A 21982-nucleotide genomic window follows, 5' to 3' on the forward strand; every position below is an offset into this window, starting at 1 on the left:
GTTAGGTTCTGTGGCTGGAGAAAGGCAAAGCCCAGGAAACAAGGAGGACCCTGTTTTCCTTTGGAAAATGTGATTGTCAAATCTTTCATCCATCTGAGATCTGCTAAAATGGATGTGGTCTTCACATGACCTCCCAAAGAGCTAGGGGTTTCTCTGTCTCCCCAGCTTTGCCTTGTTGGGGAGGAGAGAGAGGGGTTGGTCGACAACACTTTCCTGCCCTGCTGAATATCTTTCAGTGGGCATTGTGGGGATGCAGATGCTGAGAGCCACTCCCTGGAGAAAACTAGTTAGTGCACATGGCAGAACCCAGGTTAAACCCTTGGGAGGGTGATGGATACAATGTATAACAGCGCAGTAGCTGCCTGGCTCCATCAGTATACCCCAGCTGCATGTCCCTGGGTGTGTAGGGTCAGAATGAACAAGGGGCAGTCTTGGTTGTCTGAACATGGTGGCTGGGGTGGAGTGCACACTGCTGGGCTTCAGATGCTCTGTTGCTCGTGATATTCGCTCTTTTTCTTTCCCCCAGCTGCTGAGGGCCTCTACCCATATCTGTTTCTACATTGTAATCAAACATGAACTTCAAGCAACTTTTTTTTTTTTAAACCATGGCAATTCACCAGTCCTGCCAATGTCAATTTACAGAGAAGCAAATGTCGTATACATATCAGAGCCTTCTCATAGCTCCTGGAATGGCTGGTCTCAGGGCCAGTGAGGTGAGGGGCAGGTGTGTATAGGTCAACACGTGATCAAAGGGGTGGTTAGGAAGCTGTGTGGGAGAAGGGCAGAAGGAGGAGGATTCTAAGGTGTTCTGAGAAGGCTTTTGTTTCCTGTGAAGCCAGCTGAGATAGGGAGAGAGGAGATGCCCCAGATGTAGAAACAATTAAAGGCCAATTCTGAACTTTTGTGCTTCTGGTGTGTTTATGGAAATCAGAAGGGGAAATCTCCTGCCTCTAGAGATCTCTGGGACATAAGGAGCTGGGTGGTGGGTGCTGGTGCCCTGGCCCTTACTCATTCAAATGAGGAGGTGGTGGCAGGTCCACATGTGCTCTAGGTTGGGGTTGTGGGTTAGGACCAAGTTGTGGGATCAGGGTACATATTAGATGTGAAGCCAAGAGATGGAGGTAAACAGACTTTTCAACCCTAGCATTGTCCACATTTGGGAATGGGTCATTCCTTGTGGTATGGGCTGCCACGGCATACCATGTACGTGATGTTTAACAAAATCTCCAGCCTCCACAGAGTAGATGCCTGCAGCATTCCCTCCACAACGACAACTCAGTCTGCAAACCCTATGTCTTGTGTTTTAGGAGACACAAAGCTTCTGAGAACCACCTCTGTATGAGGAAAAGTGAGGGCGTTTCTCAGGCTGCTGGGCTGACTAAACAGGTGTGTGGTGGGTGCTCCAGTGCTGGACCAGATGTTCACCTTTCTTATGCAACAGTGTCCTCAGCAGCTGCAGCAGCGCCCAGCCCATAGTGGGTATTCAGCGGACATTGCTGACTGAGTAGGTGTTTCTCCAGAGAATGAAAAGAATTTTAAATCAGTGTGGAAGGAACCAGTGAAGTGTCTTTGCTTCACCTTAGATAGATTCTCGGACATGCGGATGCCTGCACCAAGCTGCCTACAGGATGTGTGAGCCCGAGTTCCTGGGAGAGACTGGACGTAAGTCTGGGGACCCTGAGGAGATCTGTGGAATTTAGAAGCATGGGGCTGCTTCAAGAGTCCTGGGACAAGTGTGTATTTGAACAGAGGCTAAAGAGCTGTTCTAGGGAGACCGGGTCACGTGCTAGGAAGGGATGCAGAGAAGGAGGGAGGGAAGGAGATATCACAGCAGGAGGTGTCCCTGCTGTGACCAGTGAAATGGCCTATGGAGCTGATGATACTCATAGAGTCAGAAAGATAACTTGTTTTAGCGAGACAGTGAGTTGTAGGCCACTGGGGCAGAGTGGGCACCCGAGACTGCTGAACAGTGGAGTAGCAAACTCAGGGAGGTAATTATGCAAAGTTGACTCTCATTAGCATGGGGAGAGGGGTTTCACTCAAGACTGCCACCAAGGGGAAGAGAAGTTGATCTCAACCGGGATGAGTGGGGATTTATGTCACCAGTGAGTAGGAGGAGGTCAGCAGTTGGGGATACCAAGAGGCTAGGGGGTGGGGCGAGGTGAGAAGGGTGCTGATGTTCTCACCGAGGGAAAGTCACTGATGGACAGTCAGTGTGGGAGGAGAACTTTGATAAGTTACCAGGGGTGAAGTAGTGAGAGGTTCCTGCTCAACCAGCCTAGCAAGAGTCTTGCTAAAGTCATGCCAAGGTTTGCCTGGGGAGAATCAGGCTCAGAAGAATCTGATAAAGGTTTGGTAAGGTGTGAGTACCCTTGTCTGGCTAAGGACAGGTTTCAGAAAATGGAGGTGCTGGGGTGTGCAGGCAATCTATGGAGTGGTTTGTGTGGAGAGAGACTGTACTGGGCTGATTCTGGGTGGGCAGGACATCAAAGCAGATCTCCGTGGGTCAGGTTTTGGAGGGTTGTGTTGGCTGTCCTAGAGGCTGCCAGGTTCTCAACCACACACACGAGGGAAGCTGCAGATGAGCTTTTCTCTCCCTAATCAACATGGCTTTGAAAACACGGTGAGCTAATTCCACACCATTGAGCTTTGGGTTCTTGGAGCCTCTGGACGGGCTGCTGTGGCTTTGTGATCACCAAGCCAGGTGTTGGACACAAACTAGAAGATGTGGGAGGGGCCCAGTCCCTTGTTGAAACAATCCCCCCACACCTTCTGCCAACTTGCAGCACGGCAGCTTCTCTACAGGGACCAATGGTCCCAGCCTAAACAAATCCTTCTAGTCTCTCTCTGGGTGACCTTGCTTTCAGTCAGCCTGAAACTTGCAGAATCTAGAGACCGTATATAAACCAAAGGCTGAGTCATCCCCTCAGCAAAGCCTCCATTGAAGATGTGTCCGGGAGGCTACATCTGGGGTAAGAGAAGTGTCTGATGCGAGCAACATCGCAGTACATTTCCTGCTCTGGTGCTAATTTTGTTTTGATTGTTTATGTACTTATATCACCTGATTCCAGAGCACAAGATAGGTGATTTGTCAGCACACTTTCCTGCTCTCTATGCCAGTAGCCTCGGTTCCTATCCATCACTTCCTGGGATTTGGAGGTCACGGTCAAGAGCAGAAATGGTCAGAGAGTGGAGGCACGTGGGCAAGCTAGTCTGATTTGGTGGATGTCAGTTAGGAGGAGAGTTAAATGTAAGGCTCATTCTCCTGTCCTTTTCAGGCTGCTAAAAATTATCAAATGATGCTTGGCTGAGACATTGTTACTTGACTGAGCAGTCCCACCACAGAGAGGATGATGACATCATTGGATATGAGAAAAGACACAGATATTACTCTTGGTATCCATCTTTCCATGCACCTACTCCTCATCCCTCCCTCCACCTATCCATCTATATTCATTCATTCATCCACCCCATATAGTCAACCATCCACTCAATAATCTATCTATCCATTGATCACCATCCATCCATTCATCTACCCATCTATCCATCTACCCATCCATCCATCCATCCATCCACCCACCCACCCATCTCTCCATCCATTCATCCATCTATCCACCCATTCATCTACCCATCCATCCAACTACCCATCTACCCATCCATCCATCCACCCACCCACCCATCTCTTCATCCATCCTTCCATCCATTCACCCATTCATCTACCCATCCACCCTTCACTCCATCTATCCATCTACCTATCCATCCATCCACCCATCCATCACTCCATCCATCCACCCACCCACCCATCCTTCCACCCACCCACCCACCTACCCATCTCTTCATCCATCCATCCATCCATCCATCCATCCATCCATCCATCCATCCATCCATCCATCCATCCATGTATGTCATTAACCTACACATTGTCTATCTATCTGCTTGGCAGTATGTTGAACCTATTTTGCAGGTTAGGCAGACACAGATTCACTAAGCCATTTTCCATCTCAGGATGTACTCACTGTCTACTCAAAACATCCAGCAAAATTCAAAGAGAAACTAGAGCACAGCATGCATTGTTGTTACTAAGAGGGAAGTCACTGTACCTAGGAAAGCCAAGAAGTGCCTCTTGAGGAAGGTTTAACCTTGAAGGAAGTATAGTGTTCGGACAGGCTGACACAGAGAAGACATCACAGTGAAAATCCAGAGTGTCCATTCAGAGGAGGAGAAAGGGAGGGGCTCAGTTCTTGCTGCCTGGCTACACCTGAGGCTGAGTGGACATTTGGGACAGTGAGCTGGAAGTACAGTACGTGTCAGATCTTAAAGGGTATCTCTTTGTGTCACTGTGTTGGAGTTAATCCTGAAGACTATGGGGGATTCAGGGAAGGGGTGTCATGATCAGTCTATGCTAGGAAAGGTCACTCCCTAGGTCTGCAGCCTCCTTGCTATCAGAACTTGGGTAGAAGTGAGAAGCCAGGTGCTGGCTGTCCTGTAGATGAGAGGAACAAGTTCTGGGACTTATTGTTGACAGTGCCTCTGAGGTCTTCAGCATCACCAGTCTCAGCGTGTTATTATGTGACATCTGTCTCTGCATGCTGGGGGCATGTCCCGGGCTAGTGTCCCATTTGGGTACTTCTCAATGCTCACAAGATAGGATCTTTAACATCTGTAGGCAATGGACAAGAAAATAGAGGTGCGAAGAGATTAAATAATCTCCCTCGAGTCACTGAACTTGTAAAGCACATCCATTTCAACTGACATTGGAGTTTACATTTTCTTAGTTGAGTTGGACTCTGGGGGACTGGCAGCAGAGACAGGAGGACAGACCTGAGGACTCAGCTCCTGAGCTGGGCATTTGCTGGGGATTTCATTTGTCTTGACTGAAAATGAGCTAAGTCTTAATGAGAGATGGAGGGGCAGGGATGCCGCCTTCCTAGTCCTGCTAGTGGGCACCTGGAAATGCACTGGCCTATCAGCTTGACTGCTCAACTCCCACCATGCACCATGTCAGCTCCACTCCCACTGTGCACCATGTCAGCTCCAGTCCCATCATACATCCTGTCAGCTCTACTCCCATCATGCACCATGTCACTCCCAGCATGTACCATGTCAGCTCCACTCCCATCATGCACCATGTCAGCTCCACTCCTATCATGCACCATGTTAGCTCCACTCCCACTGAGACACAGCATTCCAACACCCCAGGAAAGGTTCCTTCTGACTGTGTCCACTGTTTCAGCCCTCTAAACAGGTGCTGCTCTATACCTTACTCTCAGGGAACACATGCATTTCTTCAGAGAGATGGATTTCTGGGTTTGTCATTACTGAGCCTGGACTCTTGAACCCCAACACATAGGCACAGTAGAGAGAGAGGCACCGCCACCCAGGAAAATTCATTTCAGAGTTGTGTCTAGCCTTCCTATCCACCCAACAAACTGGTTCCCAGGAATTTGCCCAAGAAACCCAGAAAACACAACATGATCTCTCTAGCACTTTCTCTCAGAGGAGTATCTAATAGAGCAACAAGAAGATAAGAGTCTGATCCTCAATTGAAGGTTGATGGGGGCAGCCAAGCCCCACAGAAGGGGTTCCTAGGCAGCAAAGGTTCAACCAAGGCTCACACAGCTGGAAGTACAGAAGTGGTTTCCTGTGGTGCCACACACATGGAGTTCTAGAAAAGGGATCTGTGGTGACAGGGAGCAGAGCAATGTTTCCTGGAAGGGGCCTTTCCTGGGGTGCTGGAGTGCTGTGTCCCTGTCTCAGTGAGAGTGGAGCTGACTTGGTGCATGATGGAAGTGGAGCTGACTAGATCTGATGAGAATCAGTGCAGTCTCAAGATTAGTAAGTGCAGAGGTCCCATCACAGTGAGCGGTAGGGCTGTACGTGAATCTAGCTCTCTGGTACGCTTTAATACTTGATTTCAATCTGCTCCCGGGTTTGCGTGTGAGGAACTGTGTGGGCTGGCAGAGCCTTGGGAGCCCTTGGCAGGACCTCTGGGGACCAGCCCAGGAGTCCATCTGCTTGCATGAGCAACATATGTCTTCTCTTTGAATGACAAATAGCCACTTAGAGAGAATGTGCCCTTGTGGAAATCATGCCTCCTCTGGAAAGTTCTGGACCTCTGTGTGCCCAGCATCTCTGGGATCTACCAATCACCGACTGCTCACCCCAGCAAGTGGGCGTCTTCCTGGGGAAGCAGGCAGGAGGAAGAACGCTTGTCTCTAACACCTGGGAAAATGAAGGTGCATGCCCAGAACGTTCTGCCAGACCAGCTGCTGCACTGGCAAAGGGCACTGTTGACCGAGATGCCAGCACGTCCCCAAACACCTGAATTCACTCAGGAGCCAAATACATTTCCCTACAAACAGAAATAAATCAGGTTTCCGATGAAAAGAGAGAAAATGAGCAAATTCAAAGAGAAAACAAATGTTCTCATTACCCAGGGAACCTGAGCAGCCTAAAGTGCCGAGGACCTGTGAAGATTGGCAGGCTGAGGGGGGTGGACACGTGAGGCACACATATCCCCGCACAGGACGTTCCTAGGCCCCTGACCAGGCTGGGGGATCCTGACACTAAGTGTTCCTGGATGCTGACAGACAGCCTCATTAGCTGTTACGATGTACTTGGGGCAGAGCCCACCCCATTTTACGAATGACCCAGGTCTCCCCCGTGTCTGCGCTCCGGCTGTAAGTGTGGATCCTGCAGCTTTTGCTGCCTGCTAATCTCGTGTTTTGTGTGCAGTCCTGTGGTGAGTGCAACTTGGTGTCCCCTCTGGGAGATCTGTTCCACGAGAGGGTCAGAGAGGTACGCCTTGAGCAAACATGTTAATGGGGTGTCACTTAAAATAAGCCATTGGGGACACTGATTGTCCCAACAGAGGAGAAAGCAACCCCAGCTTTTTCTTGGTGTGTGGTTGTAGGAGTGACCATTTGAATACCTCTTAAAGTCCTAAGAGGAAAACATCACCACAGGAAACTCAGGAAGGACTTAGACAAATGATCTAGCCAGCATTGTGTCAGACTGCACACTGGCTGGATGGAGTCTTCACTGGGAGTCTTCATGGTCTTTCCTTAAATCTCTGTAATAATTGTGCGATTTTTATTATTATCAGGAGAACAAGGTGTGTGGAACAGACTGGGTCTGTGATACTCAGTTTTCCCTCTTGGTTATTTTCTCTCTCTGTTATCTTTTCCCTAACATCTATTTAACCAGCTGGAAATGGTTGTTGCAGACAGCTGTGTCTTGGAGTCCCTTTCTGAATCTCCCACCTCAATTCTGCAAACAGCCGACAGGACATCTCTCTCTCCTTTCACACCTCCCTTCTGACCACACTGAGGTGGGACACTGACTGGATCTTGGATGATGTGGGCTGCCCGCGTTCACCTCTATGATCAGATATTCATCAAAGCGCTAAGCGTAGGCACTCTAAAAAATGTTATGGTCCCCAAAACAAAGGGTAGAAGAGAAGGACACGTGGACAGGCGCCCAGATCACAGGAGGATGCTTCCATGCTCCCCTTTCTTCTCTGCATGAGTTTGTTGGACTGCAGTAACAACACGGCCCAAGCAATAATAGCAGCTAATGTCCAGGTCCAGTGTGGGCAGCCCCTCTCCTACTGGCATCCCTCGGTGCCCCCCTCCCCCCACAATGCCCTTTCTCCGCGGGCGCCCCTCCCCCTCGGGCGCCCCTCCCCCGCGGGCACCCTCTCCCACTGGCGCCCCTCCCCCGCGGCTGCCCCTCCCCCGCGGGCGCCCCTCCCCCACAGGTGCCCCTCCTCCACAGGCTTCCCTCCTCAGTTTGTTGATGCAATCTTCCTCCTATGCCCTTTGAGCCTGTCCATTTGCACTTCCCTGTCTGCTGCTCTTGTTACATGGACTCTGATCCTTCGGGATTAGGGACCAACCTGTCCACCACGACTACATCTAAAGGACCCTGGACTAAATAAGGTCACATCTGTGCCATGGATGGTCAGGACTTCAGTAAAGTAGCTGGGGTGTAGGGGGAGCACATTCAACTCCCAACCCACCTGTTGATGTTGTTTCTTTATGGAACTGCCTGGCTCCCTAGGCAGCTGACCTTTGGTAGATGAAGACTTTTATTTCGGGTTTTAAAAACAAGCTGCTGGGTAGATGATTCACCTCAGCAGGCACAGGGGCTTGCCTCCAAGCCTGACCACCCAAGTCTGTGCCTAACCTCTCCAAGGCCGTTACTTATTGATTCACATAGTAAGTCTCTCACATTTCACTCGTTAGGATTTACACACTTAGCTTTGTAAAATCGAAATCATTTAAGCTACAAAATATTAAAAGAGACACTTAACTCCGGATCTGTTTCATTCATATCTACCCACGACTGGACTTAACATTTACGCAGAGACTACCCATGTCAGGGACACAGGTGGGCACTGTTCAGGCCAATGACAGGAGACCCTGACCTGCCCTGAAGTGCAAAAGCAAGTTTCTTTCAGTCTGTCTGGAGTCCGCTGTCACCTAAACGCATATTACAGTGTGTGTTCCTCTGGGTCCTGTGATTTCCCTCACCTACCACAAAGGTCTTCCACTTCCTGATGTTGCACAGAGATGTACAGAGGACCCGTGCTTGCATCAGACTAAGGGGCTTCCTCTTCTGCCATTTTGAATGTGCTGGGTTGGGCTGGGTGGTTGAGGGTGTCATGGCAGACTAAGAGGAACTAAGCCATGAGGTTCTGGCCAGGGTGGGTATAGAGAATGCTCCTGCCATCTTTGCATCAGCTGTCCACACAACGTTCAGCACATTCTCCATGGTGTGTTCTGTTTCCAGGAGGAGCTGGGGTACATTTAATTTGGGAAACCCATTTTGACACCCTCTAAGTCACATGCTCCCATCGGGCTGCACTGCCAGCCAACCGTGTGTCTTTCTTTCTTGGCCTGTGAACGTTTTGGCAATGGTGCCCATTTGTTTCTAACATGGAGGTGTCCTGAGTCAGGTAGAGTCCTGGTGAAGAGTCAGCAGTCTTACCTCCCCTGGAGTTTTTGCAGAAGCAATTGTACTGACTGGTTTTGTGTGTCAACTTGACACAAGATGGAGTTATCAGAGAAAGGAGTCTCCCTTGAGGAAATGCCTCCATGAGACCCAGCTGTAAGGCATTTTTTCAATTAGTGACCAAGGGTGGGAGGGCCCAATATGGGTGGTGCCATCCCTGGACTGGTGGTCTTGGGTTCTATAAGAAAGCAAGCTGAGCAAGCCAGGGGAAGTAAGCCAGTAAGAAACATCCCTCCATGGCCTCTGCATCAGCTCCTGCTTCCTGACCTGCTTGAGTTCCAGTCCTGACTTCCTTTGGTGATGAACAGCAACATGGAAGTGTGAGCTGAATAAACCCTTTCCTCCCCAACTTGCTTCTTGGCCATGTACAGGAATGGAAACCCTGACTAAGACAGCAATGAAGTTGAAATAAGATCATTATGGTGGGTTTTGATCTGACAGGACTGGTGTCCTTGGACACAGAAGTGGGAGAAGAGCCAGTGAACACGGAGGCATGGAGAACCAGACCATCAGAAAATGTCCGGGACAAACTCACCTTTCCAGCCTCAGAAGAAATCCCTCTCAGCCCCCACTGACCCCTACCCTGGCCTCCTGGCCTCCAGGCTACAAAACGATAAGGTTTTGATGTTTAAGAATCTAACAGGGAGGGGTTGGGGAGTTAGCTCAGTGGTAGAGCGCTTGCCTAGCAAGCGTAAGGCCCTGGGTTCGGTCCCCAGCTCCGAAAAAAAGAAAAAAAAAAAAAGAATCTAACAGGGAGACTCAAGGAAGGTGGACAATGTTGGTACAAAAATACTCTCTGGGGTCTCTGTGCACAACTGCCAGTTTTGCTTTGATGGAGAGCTGAGCCCTTCCACAGCACTGTGCTGGGCAGAGGCTGTGTCTCCTTCCCTCACCTGCCATGTCCCCAGAGCAGAGAAGTCAACCTATATACACCTCATCAGGGAGGAGAACTGTGGCTTTCAGGCTAGACTTGATGTGTTTGAGAGAGAGAGAGGGAGGGGGAAGGGAAGGGAGGAAGAGAGACAGAGAGAGAGAGAGAGAGAGAGAGAGAGAGAGAGAGAGAGAGAGAGAGAGATATTGATTGATTGATTACAGTGCAAATACGTGGTAGGGTTCTACCAGTTCTGAGATGGCTACTAACTAGGGACTTGTTTTCTCTGGATCTGGGCTCTCCGTTCAATGTTCCTTACGAATGAGCTTTGGAACCAAACACTGGAAAATAGGACCTCAGAGGAAAGGTAGAGGTTTTTACTCACTCAGTTCCCTAGGGGCTTCTGCTGAACTCTCCTAGACACCAGTAAAGCCAGCACCACAGGAGAGCAGCCACGTGGGCCATTGCCTCAGAAGCTCTCTTTTGTGAACTTGAGCCGTGAAGCCAGCACCACGGAGAGCAGCCGTGCGAGCCATCGCCACAGGAAGTTAAGCCTGTGAAAAAGGACACTTCTGATTCCAAACTACAGAAGATCCACTGGAAAGTACATCAAAACGCGTGCATAAAGCCAGACGTACATGGTCTGAAGTTTTGGTGTTGTGGGTGGGTATCCTGTTTACCACTCCTACTAGCTGTATGCCAGGCACCCTGTACAGATGGGAGACATTTTGGGTCTGCGGACCTGAGTCTCCATGCTCAGAACTTCCCCTATTTTGTTCTGTGAGGGGAAGTATTCTTATTCTGAGCCCTCAGCCACTGGCCATCTTGAATCACAGCAAGGCACCTACACCAGTTCCTGTAAAGGGAAGGACCATGTCAGTCGCACATCAGCACTAGTGAGGGGTGGAGGGATGGTCTCTTCACCCTGACCATCTGGCTGCAGTGACTTTGCTGAAAGGAAAAGGGAGACTTTGCTGAAAGGAAAAGGGAGACAACTATCTTGAAGGAGACCTTTGTGTCCCCTCAGAAAGAAAGCATGGTTTCTGCTGGGGACTGGAATCATTTAAGACTCAGGAGGACAGACAGGCACAGAAAAAGCCCTCATGGCCCAACTTCTCCTCACATCCCAGCTTCTTCTCACCCCCCAGCTTCTTCTCAAACCCCAGCTTCTCCTCAGGGCCCATCTTCTCCTCACAACCCACCCAGCTTCTACTCATGGCCCAGCTTCTCCTCGTGACCCAGTCTCTCACTACCCAGCTTCTTCTCACACCCCAGCTTCTCCTCAGGGCCCATCTTCTCCTCACAACCCACCCAGCTTCTACTCATGGCCCAGCTTCTCCTCGTGACCCAGTCTCTCACTACCCAGCTTCTCCTCATAGTCTAGCTTCTCCTCATGGCTCAGCTTCTCCTCACAGCCCAGCTTCTCCTCATGGCCCAGCTTCTCCTCACAGCCCAACTTCTCCTTAAGAGTTAGAAATGGGCTAGTGGTCTTGTCCATGAAGGGTTTGACTGCTGAATCATCAGCCTTCGCAGAAGCATCATCTGTAGTAGCTTTCTGCACTCAATCTACTCACTACAACTTAATGGGGATACACTTCTCTTGGAAGGACAGGGCAGAGTCCAGAACGGAGCGTGACCCTGGAGCAAGGTGTAGCCTCTGTTATGCCTCTCCTTGCCTTCATCTCAGCATCATTCTGACTTGGTCCCTCCAGTGTGAGATGACAATTCCAGTGCTCAGAACACTGTGCCAGGGAGCTCCTGGGTCCTGCCGTTGCAGGTCTATAAGCCAGGTAACAGGAGAGTGTTCCTGCATTCTGGCCCACAGATGGTGGCTCATACAGTAGCAGTGTGTCCCTGACCATGTGGAGCATGAAGGCTGAGCTAGCGGTGTCCGTAGGGCTTGTTCTGTTAAGGCTGGGGGAGACGAGGTCGTTCCAGGCTTCTCTCTCACACTGGCAATTTGATGGCCATCCTTGAATTCCTGGGTTTGTGGAAACTGTCCCTCATCTCTCCTTCTCATTCCTATGGTATTCACCTCTGTGTACAGGTTTTTCTCTCTATAAAGACTGCAGCCAGGCTGAGTGAGGCTTCATCCGACTCTACTCTGTTAACTATTTAGTTACCCCTCAGAGAGCCCCGCCACAACATAGCCACCTTTGAAGTCTGAAGGTTAGAGTTCAGAGTGTGGACTTGGGGGTAGACCGGCCACCCTGACACTCAGTTGACAGCAGGCAAATTCTTGAGGTGATCTCTCACAGACAGCACATAATACTATGGCTATCAGGTCCAGAGGAGGAGACGACCTGGACAGAGGGTGTGCACGGGAGGTCCACAGTCCCACGAAAGAAAACACTTTCCGTGTGAGGAGAGCTGCAGGAGCTCGTGTATCACCAAGACCTTCCCTTGCTAACCTATAGAGGCTCCACTGGGGCCACACTTCATGTTGTCTCTGAATGACACTTGTGCTCTGGTCTGAGAAGATATCCCCTGTCCCACTCCATGTGATGGCAGGTGTGGAACAGTGGAACTCCCAAGGGACTCAACTGGTGACTTCCCAGCAGATAAACAGAAGCTCAATGCTTGACCCTTCTGCTTTATCATCCTGACCTCAGAAAAAGGGGACCTCTTGGACCAGTCAATGGCCATGGTAGTAGGGGAGCTTTCTGAACCCATAGTGTCGAGCTTCCACCAGAACCCTGCCAGGGATGGTCGATAGAGACTTCTACATGGAACCCTGGTGCTCATGTCTTGAAGCTGCTGCCACAGCAGAGTAAGCAGGGGTTCAGGGATATTGAAGTCTGCCCTTTTAGGCTCTCTGGCTTTGGATGGTCACACAAGGCTTTTGCTTTAGTTTAATTATTTTCCAAGGGTCTCGAACCCAAGCAGGCCAGGGTGGCTTCTCTGTCACAGGGGGCAAGGATATGCGCCAACGGTGATACAGAGGGAGACCTCAACGAAATGGATTATGGGAATAGTTTGCAGATATGGAAACTGACTCAGCACTTAGCTGACCTGTCCTGGTCACTTGGCTTGCAATGTTGGTGTTGGAGCCTGGTTCCTCTGTCTCCAGAGCTTGGCTGTTATATCCATGTTCCCCTGAACCTTCAGGGCCTCTGTGTCCTGGTCTGAGAATGGAGTGGCTATGATGACCCTATGGACTCCAGAGGAGGCATGCTGTGCCTGTTCCCACTCACTGTGGGAAACCGACTCCTTGCCTTCTACTGTGCCTCTTCAAGGTAGACTTTGTCTCTGAGGATACCAGCATGGGGCTGTTTTCCTTATTCCCCAGCTGGCACCATGTCCTGTTGGTCACCAGGCAGGTCACGTGAAGCCCTTGCATTCCGCACCAGCTAGTCCTTCTGCACCAGGGGTGGGTAGTGCTTCCGTCACAGCTTGGATCTACGGATGACTGCAAGGCATGCTGGGCAGTTGGCCATGTGGTGCAGGTGGTGGCACTCTTGGGACACATCTGGTTGGCTCTGCAGCTCCAAGCAAGGAGAGGCTCGTGGGAGGATGCCCTGGTTAAATTTAGTGGGTTACAAAAACCAAACAAAATGGCAAAAAAGCCCTTGCTAAAAGGGCACAAACATGGGGAAGGGGCTTGTAGAAAAGAGAGGAAGACTCTTAGCTGTCAGAGTAGAGAGAGAGAATAATCAGAATTCATATATATATGTATATATATACACATATATATGTTTGCGTGTCAAAGAACAAATTTAATTAATAAGAAAGAAAGATAATTATAGGGAAATCTAATTTTTAAAATGAGCTAACGACCCAGAGAGACTCCTCACCAAAGACAGAAGATATATACAGAAGGGGGGCCAACACGGGGAAAGAACACTCACCATTACAAGTCATTAGGGAGCTGTAGATTTAACAACAACTCCTACTGAACACTGCTACACTAGACAAAGCCAGAACATGAATGGCGCCATGCTGGAGAGGAGGCAGAGCATTGGGACCTCGGCTCACTGCCTGGGGGAGGAGGCTGAATAGCTCTCTGTTAGTTACTTTTCTATTGCTGCGATAAAACACCAAGACCCAAAGCAACTGGAGGAAGCAATTTATTTTCCAGAGAGATAAAGAGTCCATCCTTGCGGCAATCTGCGTCATGGCGAAAGGAGCAGGAAGCTGAGGGCTCATGTCGTCAACTACGTACAGGAGGCAGAAAGAGAACTCAGAATGGGCAAAGCCCAGTGGCATACTTCCGCCAACAAGGCTGCCCCTCCTCAGCCTCCCCAACCACCAACTGGGAATCTTGTGTTCCAGCATCATGACCTGAGAAGGACAAGACACTCAAACCAGCACAAGCTCCTCCCCTTTGAATGACACTCAAACCAGCACAAGCCCCTCCCGTTTGGGTGACGCTCACCCCCACAAGCTCCGCCCCTTTGGATGACACTCAAACCAGCACAAGCTCCACCCCTTTGCATTGCATTCAAACCAGCACAAGCTCTTTCCCTTTGGACCACAGTTTGATGTTTTCTAACTAATCACACTTTAACTCTAGGCAGCAGTCTTTAAAAGGGAGTCAAAACTTACATCCACACAAAATTCCATGTTAGTCATCATTTCCACGGCACACTGACGGGTCCATCTGTGGGCGAATGAACGTAAAACCTGCAGAGCGTCCAGTCGACGGACCATTATTCAGTGATGAAAACGAAACAAAATTTCAAGACGTGAGAAGAAATGAAGAACCCTGAGCAAGCATTACTAGAGCAAAGACACCGCTGGGTGTGTGAAATCTCAAACATGGCGTCAACTGTATGGCACTCTGAAAAAGTTGAAACTGTGGAGACAGAAAAATTAGAGGTTGCCGGCGGCTAGGACAGACAGACAGATAGACAGACATAGCCCAGAGGATGTTTAGGGAAAGACACTATTCTGTGTGGTTCTAGAACTCAGCGCATGTTCTCAGGCATCATCTGCAACCTTGGAATGCATGCCAAGTGAACTCTGGTGTGAGGGTGGACTCTGAGTGCTCCTGGTGTGTCACTGTTGGGTCATTGATTGTGCCTGTGGGGCATGTTCCTTATGGGGGAGGCTGCGTTGCATATGGAGGTTAGCAAAGGTATAGCTAAAACCTCCATTTTTCTTGTGAGTCTGTAACTGCTCTGAAAGACGGTTTCTTTGCTAAAATTTCAGGCTTTGTGGAGTGATGAATTGTTGGGTCTCTTGGTTGTGGTGGCGATTGTACTTGTCAAAGCTCATCTAAATGGATTTTATATAAATTATATCTCAAAACATTGATTAATAAATGGAATTGTCCCTCTCGTCTGCTTTCCTGCCAAGATCTGATCCAAGCTTATTCTGCAAAGCAGTGAGAACACTGAAAGCATTGCCATACTCACAGCCACTCTGGGGCAGTTGATACTTTGTTGCATCTGCGTCAGAATCTGAACTTCTGCTAGAGTCTCAGTCTCTCTCTCTCTCTCTCTCTCTCTCTCTCTCTCTCTCTCTCTCTCTCTCTCTCTCTCTCTCTCTCTCTCTCTCTGTGCCAACAGCCAACAACACTGCCTGTGCTCCAGAGGACAGAGCAAAGGACTCAGAGGTACCAGGTTGGTATTTACCCAAAGAATCAAACCTAGGGATGGTCTGAATGTTCATCTCTCCCCTCCTCAGTCTGTATGTTGAGACCTTGTCCTCTAGAGTAATGGTGTTTCAGAGGGGTTGCAATGGAGTCCTATTAATGGGATCAGCATCCTTACAGACGAGGCCAGGAAGAGGCCTCACTCTTTCCAGTAGTTAAGGATACTGTGAAAAGGTAACACCTACGAGACAAGAAATGGGCCCCAAATGGGTGATGAATCTCCAACTGCCTGGTTGGTTATATTTTTTAATTAAAAAGAATTGAAACCAGATCACCTTGCATAGCCTAGGATGACCTCCAACTCACTGTCCTCCTGCCTCAGAAAGGATTGGATGGGTATCCCATCATGCCCTGCACCTCGGGAAGTTCATTTTAGATTTCCACATCCAGAACAGAGAGAAATATGTTCTCGGGTTTTTTGTTTGTTTGTTTGTTTTTTGTTTTTTTGTTTGTTTGTTTGTTTGTTTTTTGATGATCCGCTGATGTCTTGGTAAATTGTACAGTAATCTAAATGCACCAATAGGCCGTAACATTCATGTCCACTGTCAACTTGACTGTGTTTGGAATCACCTAGGACACACACCTCTGGAAGCTTCTACGAGGGTGTTTCCAGAGATGTTTATTGGAGGAGGGAAGACCTGCCCAGAATGTGGGCAGCACCATCCCTTGGAGAGCCAGATTTAATAAAAACACCACAGAGGAAGAAGCCAGCTGAGGGCCAGCATCCTTCCCTCTGTTCCCTGATCCTCTCAGATGTGGGAAAGCTCCCACCACCACAGCTGGGAGTCTCCCCTACAGAGAGCAGGGTAGAAGCAGAGGTTTGCGGTCATCTGCAGACAGGGCTGGACCAGGGATGCTCCCTAGTGGAAGTGCAGGAAAGAGAAATGGAAGCAGGCAGAGGGGACAGCTCAGGCTGTGTATGTTAACTTGCTACGTATAAATCACATTTTACTTCTCTTTTCCCCTCTATTTCCACCAATCAATCTCCTCAATTTACTTCAATAAATCACAGCAGCGATAGAAACATCACTGACAAAGGCTCGGCACAAAAACCTGGATTTTTTTTCCCCTTAAGTATAAAGCAAACTGAGCTGAGATTTGTTATTTGATGTCTAAATCCCCATCCGCCACGGCATTCAGACAGAAGATCCCGTAGAAGCTGTGGTTTGGAGCAAAGCTGAATGGAGGAGTGCAGTTAACTGAGGCCAGCTTAGACACACGGACCACCTGTGGAGAAGACGCTCAGAGCCTCCCCGCCAAGATCTCAGCAAGAAATCCCTCAGTATGAACGGGAGTAAGAAGTATAGAAAAACTGAACCTCGACTGGCCAAGCTGTGTTCATAGCAATGACCTTGAAACAGCTTTCAGCCTCTGCCAGTAAAGACCTCCAATAACCTGGATGGGAAAGCGGCTCGCCTGGGAGTAACCTTATGCGAACTTCAGCCATTGAAATCCGTAGGCTGGAATAAGTATAGTAAGTGTAAAAATTAGCATTCCTTCCAGGCGTGGAATGACTGTTCAATAAATATATCCCCTCGGACTTAAACAAAACGTTCCTCTTCAATGCACAAAACAGAATTTAGATGCCAATCCCCAGTCCCGATTTTTTATTACATAAAGTGAAGAAACACACACACACACACACACACACACGCACATATATATATGTATATATATATATATATATATTTTAAAAAATCTATTCTTAAAAACATCCAGGAACAAGTATCTGTATCCTTTGAATAGCCAATCTCAGCGTTGCAGTACACAAGGAAACTCTGATGCCCACTAAAGTCTGTACGATTTTATTTTACCCAACTTGGTTTTAGTGTTTTTAAAGAGAGAGATTGTCCACAAATCCTCCAGCAAAATCCTTTGTATTCCTTTGACAGTTCTATTTTTCTGCTAGAAAAATAAGGAGCTTTCTACTGTCCCTGGAAAAGACACACAGACACACACACACACACACACACACACACACATTCACACGCACACATACTCACATGCACACACACAGACTACACATACAGAGCTAAGAGTAACTCAGCCTAGAAACTTCAAATCAAACATCAAGTCTACCCAGGTTTAATGTAGGTTAACACCTTGTCCCAGTTTAGGTGGTTCATTAGTCTATTTTCTTATTATTCTCTCATACATTTTCTACGTCTGTCACACGTCACAATATTTTGATTTTCCTATTTTTTCCCCCTTTTTTTTATCTGTGCTGCCTGGTTCTCTGAGCTTGTCTATCACTGTATTCCCAGGGCTTACCACTTATGTGGTAAACAAGAAAAAAAGAGAAAATACCATTTAAATGAATTACTGAGTACAAACAAAGAAATTTTCCTTAATCCTTACCTACTTTCTTTTTCAAATCGTTGGTTCAACTAACAATTATGCTTGGCTTTTTACTGAAATCTGGAACGACTTTATTTTATTTGTAATTTAAAAATCAACTGACATTAAATTTTTCATTGTATCAGAAAGAAAGGCAGGCAGGCAGACAGACAGACAGACAGACAGACAGACAGATAGACAGACAATCTGGAAAGTGCTCAGTGCATCTATTTGATGGGCAGGGACAGCCAGAATGAGGCATACTCTCAATATGTTGTACCACTTCCCAAGGCAGGGCCAGTCTGTGGCTCAGTATGCTTTGGGCTCCAATGCTCCTTTGGATAATTAACATAAGAAATGAATATGTAAATCACAGCAGGATAAATTCTGAAGAACTTCAGGTGAGTGTGTCTAGGTAAGGTCTGGGGAATGAGAAGCAGAAGTGACTGACAGTTGACTCCCTGCCTGTCACCTATGTACTGGCTCCTGGTGACGCGGGGTTCTTTTTTGTTTAATATGTATCAGTGTTTTGCCTGCATGTATGTACGCGCACCACAGGCATGACTGGTGCTCTTGCGGTTTAGAAGAAAGCATCAATCCCCTGGAACTGGAGTTACAAGTGGTGGTGAGCCATCATGTGTGGGCTGGGGATACCAGACATGGGTCCTTTGCATGAGCAGCAAGTACTCTCAACCACTGAGTCATCTCCCCAGCCCCAGGACCTGGGTTTCCAGCTTCTCCAGGGAGCTAAGCTATGCCCACCCTGCCATTACAAAGCCATTAGGAAGAAAGTTCACTGGCAAGCTGACAGCACACTCTACAAGGCTCTGGAGATCCCTACACATCCACTGTCACACTTAGCTTTAACTCTCACCTTGACACAGCCTGGAATCAACAGAAGAGTGTCTCAATTCAGGGCTTTCCCAGATCAGGTTAGCCTGTGGGTGAGTCTGCAGAGGATTGTGGGAGTCTGTGGAGGACTGTGGGAGTGTCTGTGGAGGGCTGTGGGCGTGTCTGTGGAGGGCTGTGGGCGTGTCTGCGGAGGGCTGTGGGCGTGTCTGTGGAGGGCTGTGGGCGTGTCTGTGGAGGGCTGTGGGCGTGTCTGTGGAGAGTTGTGGGCGCCCGTAGAGGACTGTCTTGATTGTTGATCAATGTATGAAGACTCAGCATGCGCTGAGCCACACATTTCCTGGGCAGGCGGATCTGGTTTAACGAGAAAGCGAGTTTAATAAGAAGTGTTCTTCCATGGCTTCTGCTTCAGGCTCCTGCCGCAGCTTCCTACAACAATGGAGTGTAACCTGGAAGCCAAGTCATCCCTCCCTTCCCCTAACAGTTGCTTTAGGTGGGAATGTTCTACCGCAGCAACAGAGATGAATCCAAGCCAGGGCCAGGCTGGAGCAGTTGAATTGTCCCCATGGTGGTTCTGAGCTTCCAGGATACTTTGTCTGATTTCTGGGCTGTTTGATCAGTTGCCAAACATTGTGTTTTAATTGCTTGAGCTCACATGCCTGGGCCGTGACAACAGGGCCACCTTCTTTTCCACACCGATGGAGGCAGATAACGATCAGATGTGGATATTTCTAATTGTGTCGAAATTATGTTTTATCTCTAAATATTGCCTTTTCCCTGCAGTTTAAAGTTCAACAAGGTTTGGATAGGGGCTCCTAAACCCCCTGGAAGGGGACCAGGGATGCCCTGATGCTAGGGTCTCAGGCCTCCTCCCACACCCCCTCCCTCCACACTGACTTCCCACACAACTGGTTTTGGTGCCACTGTTCCCAGTGTGTCAAAGTCTGATTTTGTAAGTGACATTGACTCAAACACAGGAAATCAATCACAATTATTAGCAGATGCCCAGGCTGCGGCTCCCACACAGAGTGTTAGGCAGTGTTGAATTGATGGGTTCTGAGGCTCTAGGGCCTGGAGCAGCCTAAGGGAGGCCTCAGGGAAGAACAAGTAAGTCACTATGCCCATTATGTATCGTTTACAACTCAAACACCCCGTCCCTGCCAAGACCATGCTAACATCTTGGCCAAAATTAGTGAGCTTCTAACCAAGGTCCAAGGCTACTGGAGACTGGAGTGGCCTCCTAACTTAATCTTCTCAGATATATGAATCTCTATATCACTTGACCACGAGGGGGGGAGGAAGAAAAGGGAAGGGAAGGAACTGGGTGTCTGGAAGACTAACTGATCAGAAGGATGATTAACATTGGACTTTTGGGGGTATCTACCCCCTAACCCGATAGCCCTTAGATCAGCGTCATTATCAATCTTGGCACGTTCAAAGTGGACATCTGAACACGCTCACAACAGACCCTACAATGGCTGAACCACTCAGTGTGTCTGGGAGACACTGTAGGCACAGTCTTGTGAGCTGTATTTTATATGGTGTACTGGCTGGTTTTGTGTGTCAGCTTGACCCAAGCTGGAGTTGTCATAGAGAAAGGAGTCTCCCTTGAGGAAAGGCCTCCATGAGATCCAGCTGTAAGGCATTTTCTCAATTAGTGATCAAGGGGGTAGGACCCAGTTCATTGTGGGTGGTGCCATCCCTGGGCTGGTGGTCCTGGGTTCTATAAAAGAGAAAGCTGAGCAAGCCAGGGGAAGCAAGGCAGTAAGTAACACCCTCCATGGCCTCTGCACCAGCTCCTGCTTCCTGACCTGCTTGAGTTCCAGTCCTGACTTCCTTTGGTGATGAACAGCAATGTGGAAGTGTAAGCTGAATAAACCCTTTCCTCCCCACCTTGCTTCTTGGTCACGATGTTTTGTGCAGTGATAGAAACCATGACTTTTTTTTTTTTTTTTTTTTTTTTTTTGTGGAGGTTTGTGGAGGGGTGACAGGGAAGGGGGATAGCATTTGAAATGTAGATGAATAAAATGATTTATTAACAAAAAGAATGTCTGTTGGTGTTCCTGTTTCTTGTGCACCTTCTAATGCAGAGGTCTATAGGTCTCTGTCCATCTGCCTAGTTTCTGACTGTGATGACCGGCTGCAGGTGACAGAGACAAACCCCAGGCTGCCCTCAAACCCCAGACATATTCTAGGATGACTTTGAACTTCTGATCCTCATGCCTCTTTCTGCCTCCCAAGTGCATCATTGCCGGGCTCCAGCCGATGGCTCCAAGCTTGTGAGGCACGGACGCTATGACTGGAGTTACATCCTCAGACTCAGGTATCATCTGTAAAGAGCCAGGTTGTCATTGGCAACTGTTGAGAGGTATCTAAGTAGTTACATGGTGTTGGTGGTAGAAGAGGAGGCAGGAGGCGGATCCTGCAGATGGACCCAGCTCCCTGGTCCCTGCCCTACCTCCTCCCATCCTCCCACCATCCAGGGCTGTGGGACCCGATACGTTGGTGAGAAAATGCTTTGTTCTCCCAGGACCTGAGTGATTGATTGATCCTTGTTGGCTCCCTTGTGAGGAATCTGACCTTTTTATCTAGAACAGAACTTTTCCAGGTGTAAGCTCCTTCTCCGGGGTCAAAGAAGACAGCGCAAGAGCTAGAAAGGACACTTCCGCACGGAACCCTGGTGTGCCCAGGTGAGGCAGAACAAACTGGCTGAGTATGTTGCCTGCTTGGGAGCTTTGAGAACTTTTTGAGGAGATAGAGACATCTCTGACTCCTCTGGGGGTGGCCCACTAAGTCTCACAGGCTTCTGTAGCCAGCGCCAAGGGGCCCTTGAATGATCTGAGGCACAGCTACCCCGAGGTACTTTCTGTGATGACAGTGGCCTTCTGTGTGGCCACAGAATCAGTCCCCCACCATGAACACTGGCTGTGCCTCTGGGAAGCCATGCTCTGACCTTATTCAGTTTCTATTAAAGTGTTTAACCCACACAGGTGACTCTCAGGGGACACCTCTGTGAGGACAGCTCTGGGGAAAGGACCTCTGGATTCAGTGGGTCCTGGGGTCTGTGGGAGCCCATCTCTTTGTTATACATTCATCCCTAGAAGACGGATCTTCAAGGCAAACAGACATGTAGGTTCGTTTCCCCGAGCACAGCACCCCATCCCTCCTGACAAGCCCTTGGGGGACAGCGTTGACAGCCACTTAGAGACGAACACTCTGCTGTGACCATCCACAGGCAGTGCCTGCTGACTGCAGCCTCCCTGCCCACAATACCCCCAAATTTTTAATATCAGTGTGCTGGCTAGTTTTTTTTT

Source organism: Rattus rattus, chromosome 1, assembly GCF_011064425.1.
Source record: "Rattus rattus isolate New Zealand chromosome 1, Rrattus_CSIRO_v1, whole genome shotgun sequence".
NCBI classification, from domain to species: domain Eukaryota; kingdom Metazoa; phylum Chordata; class Mammalia; order Rodentia; family Muridae; genus Rattus; species Rattus rattus.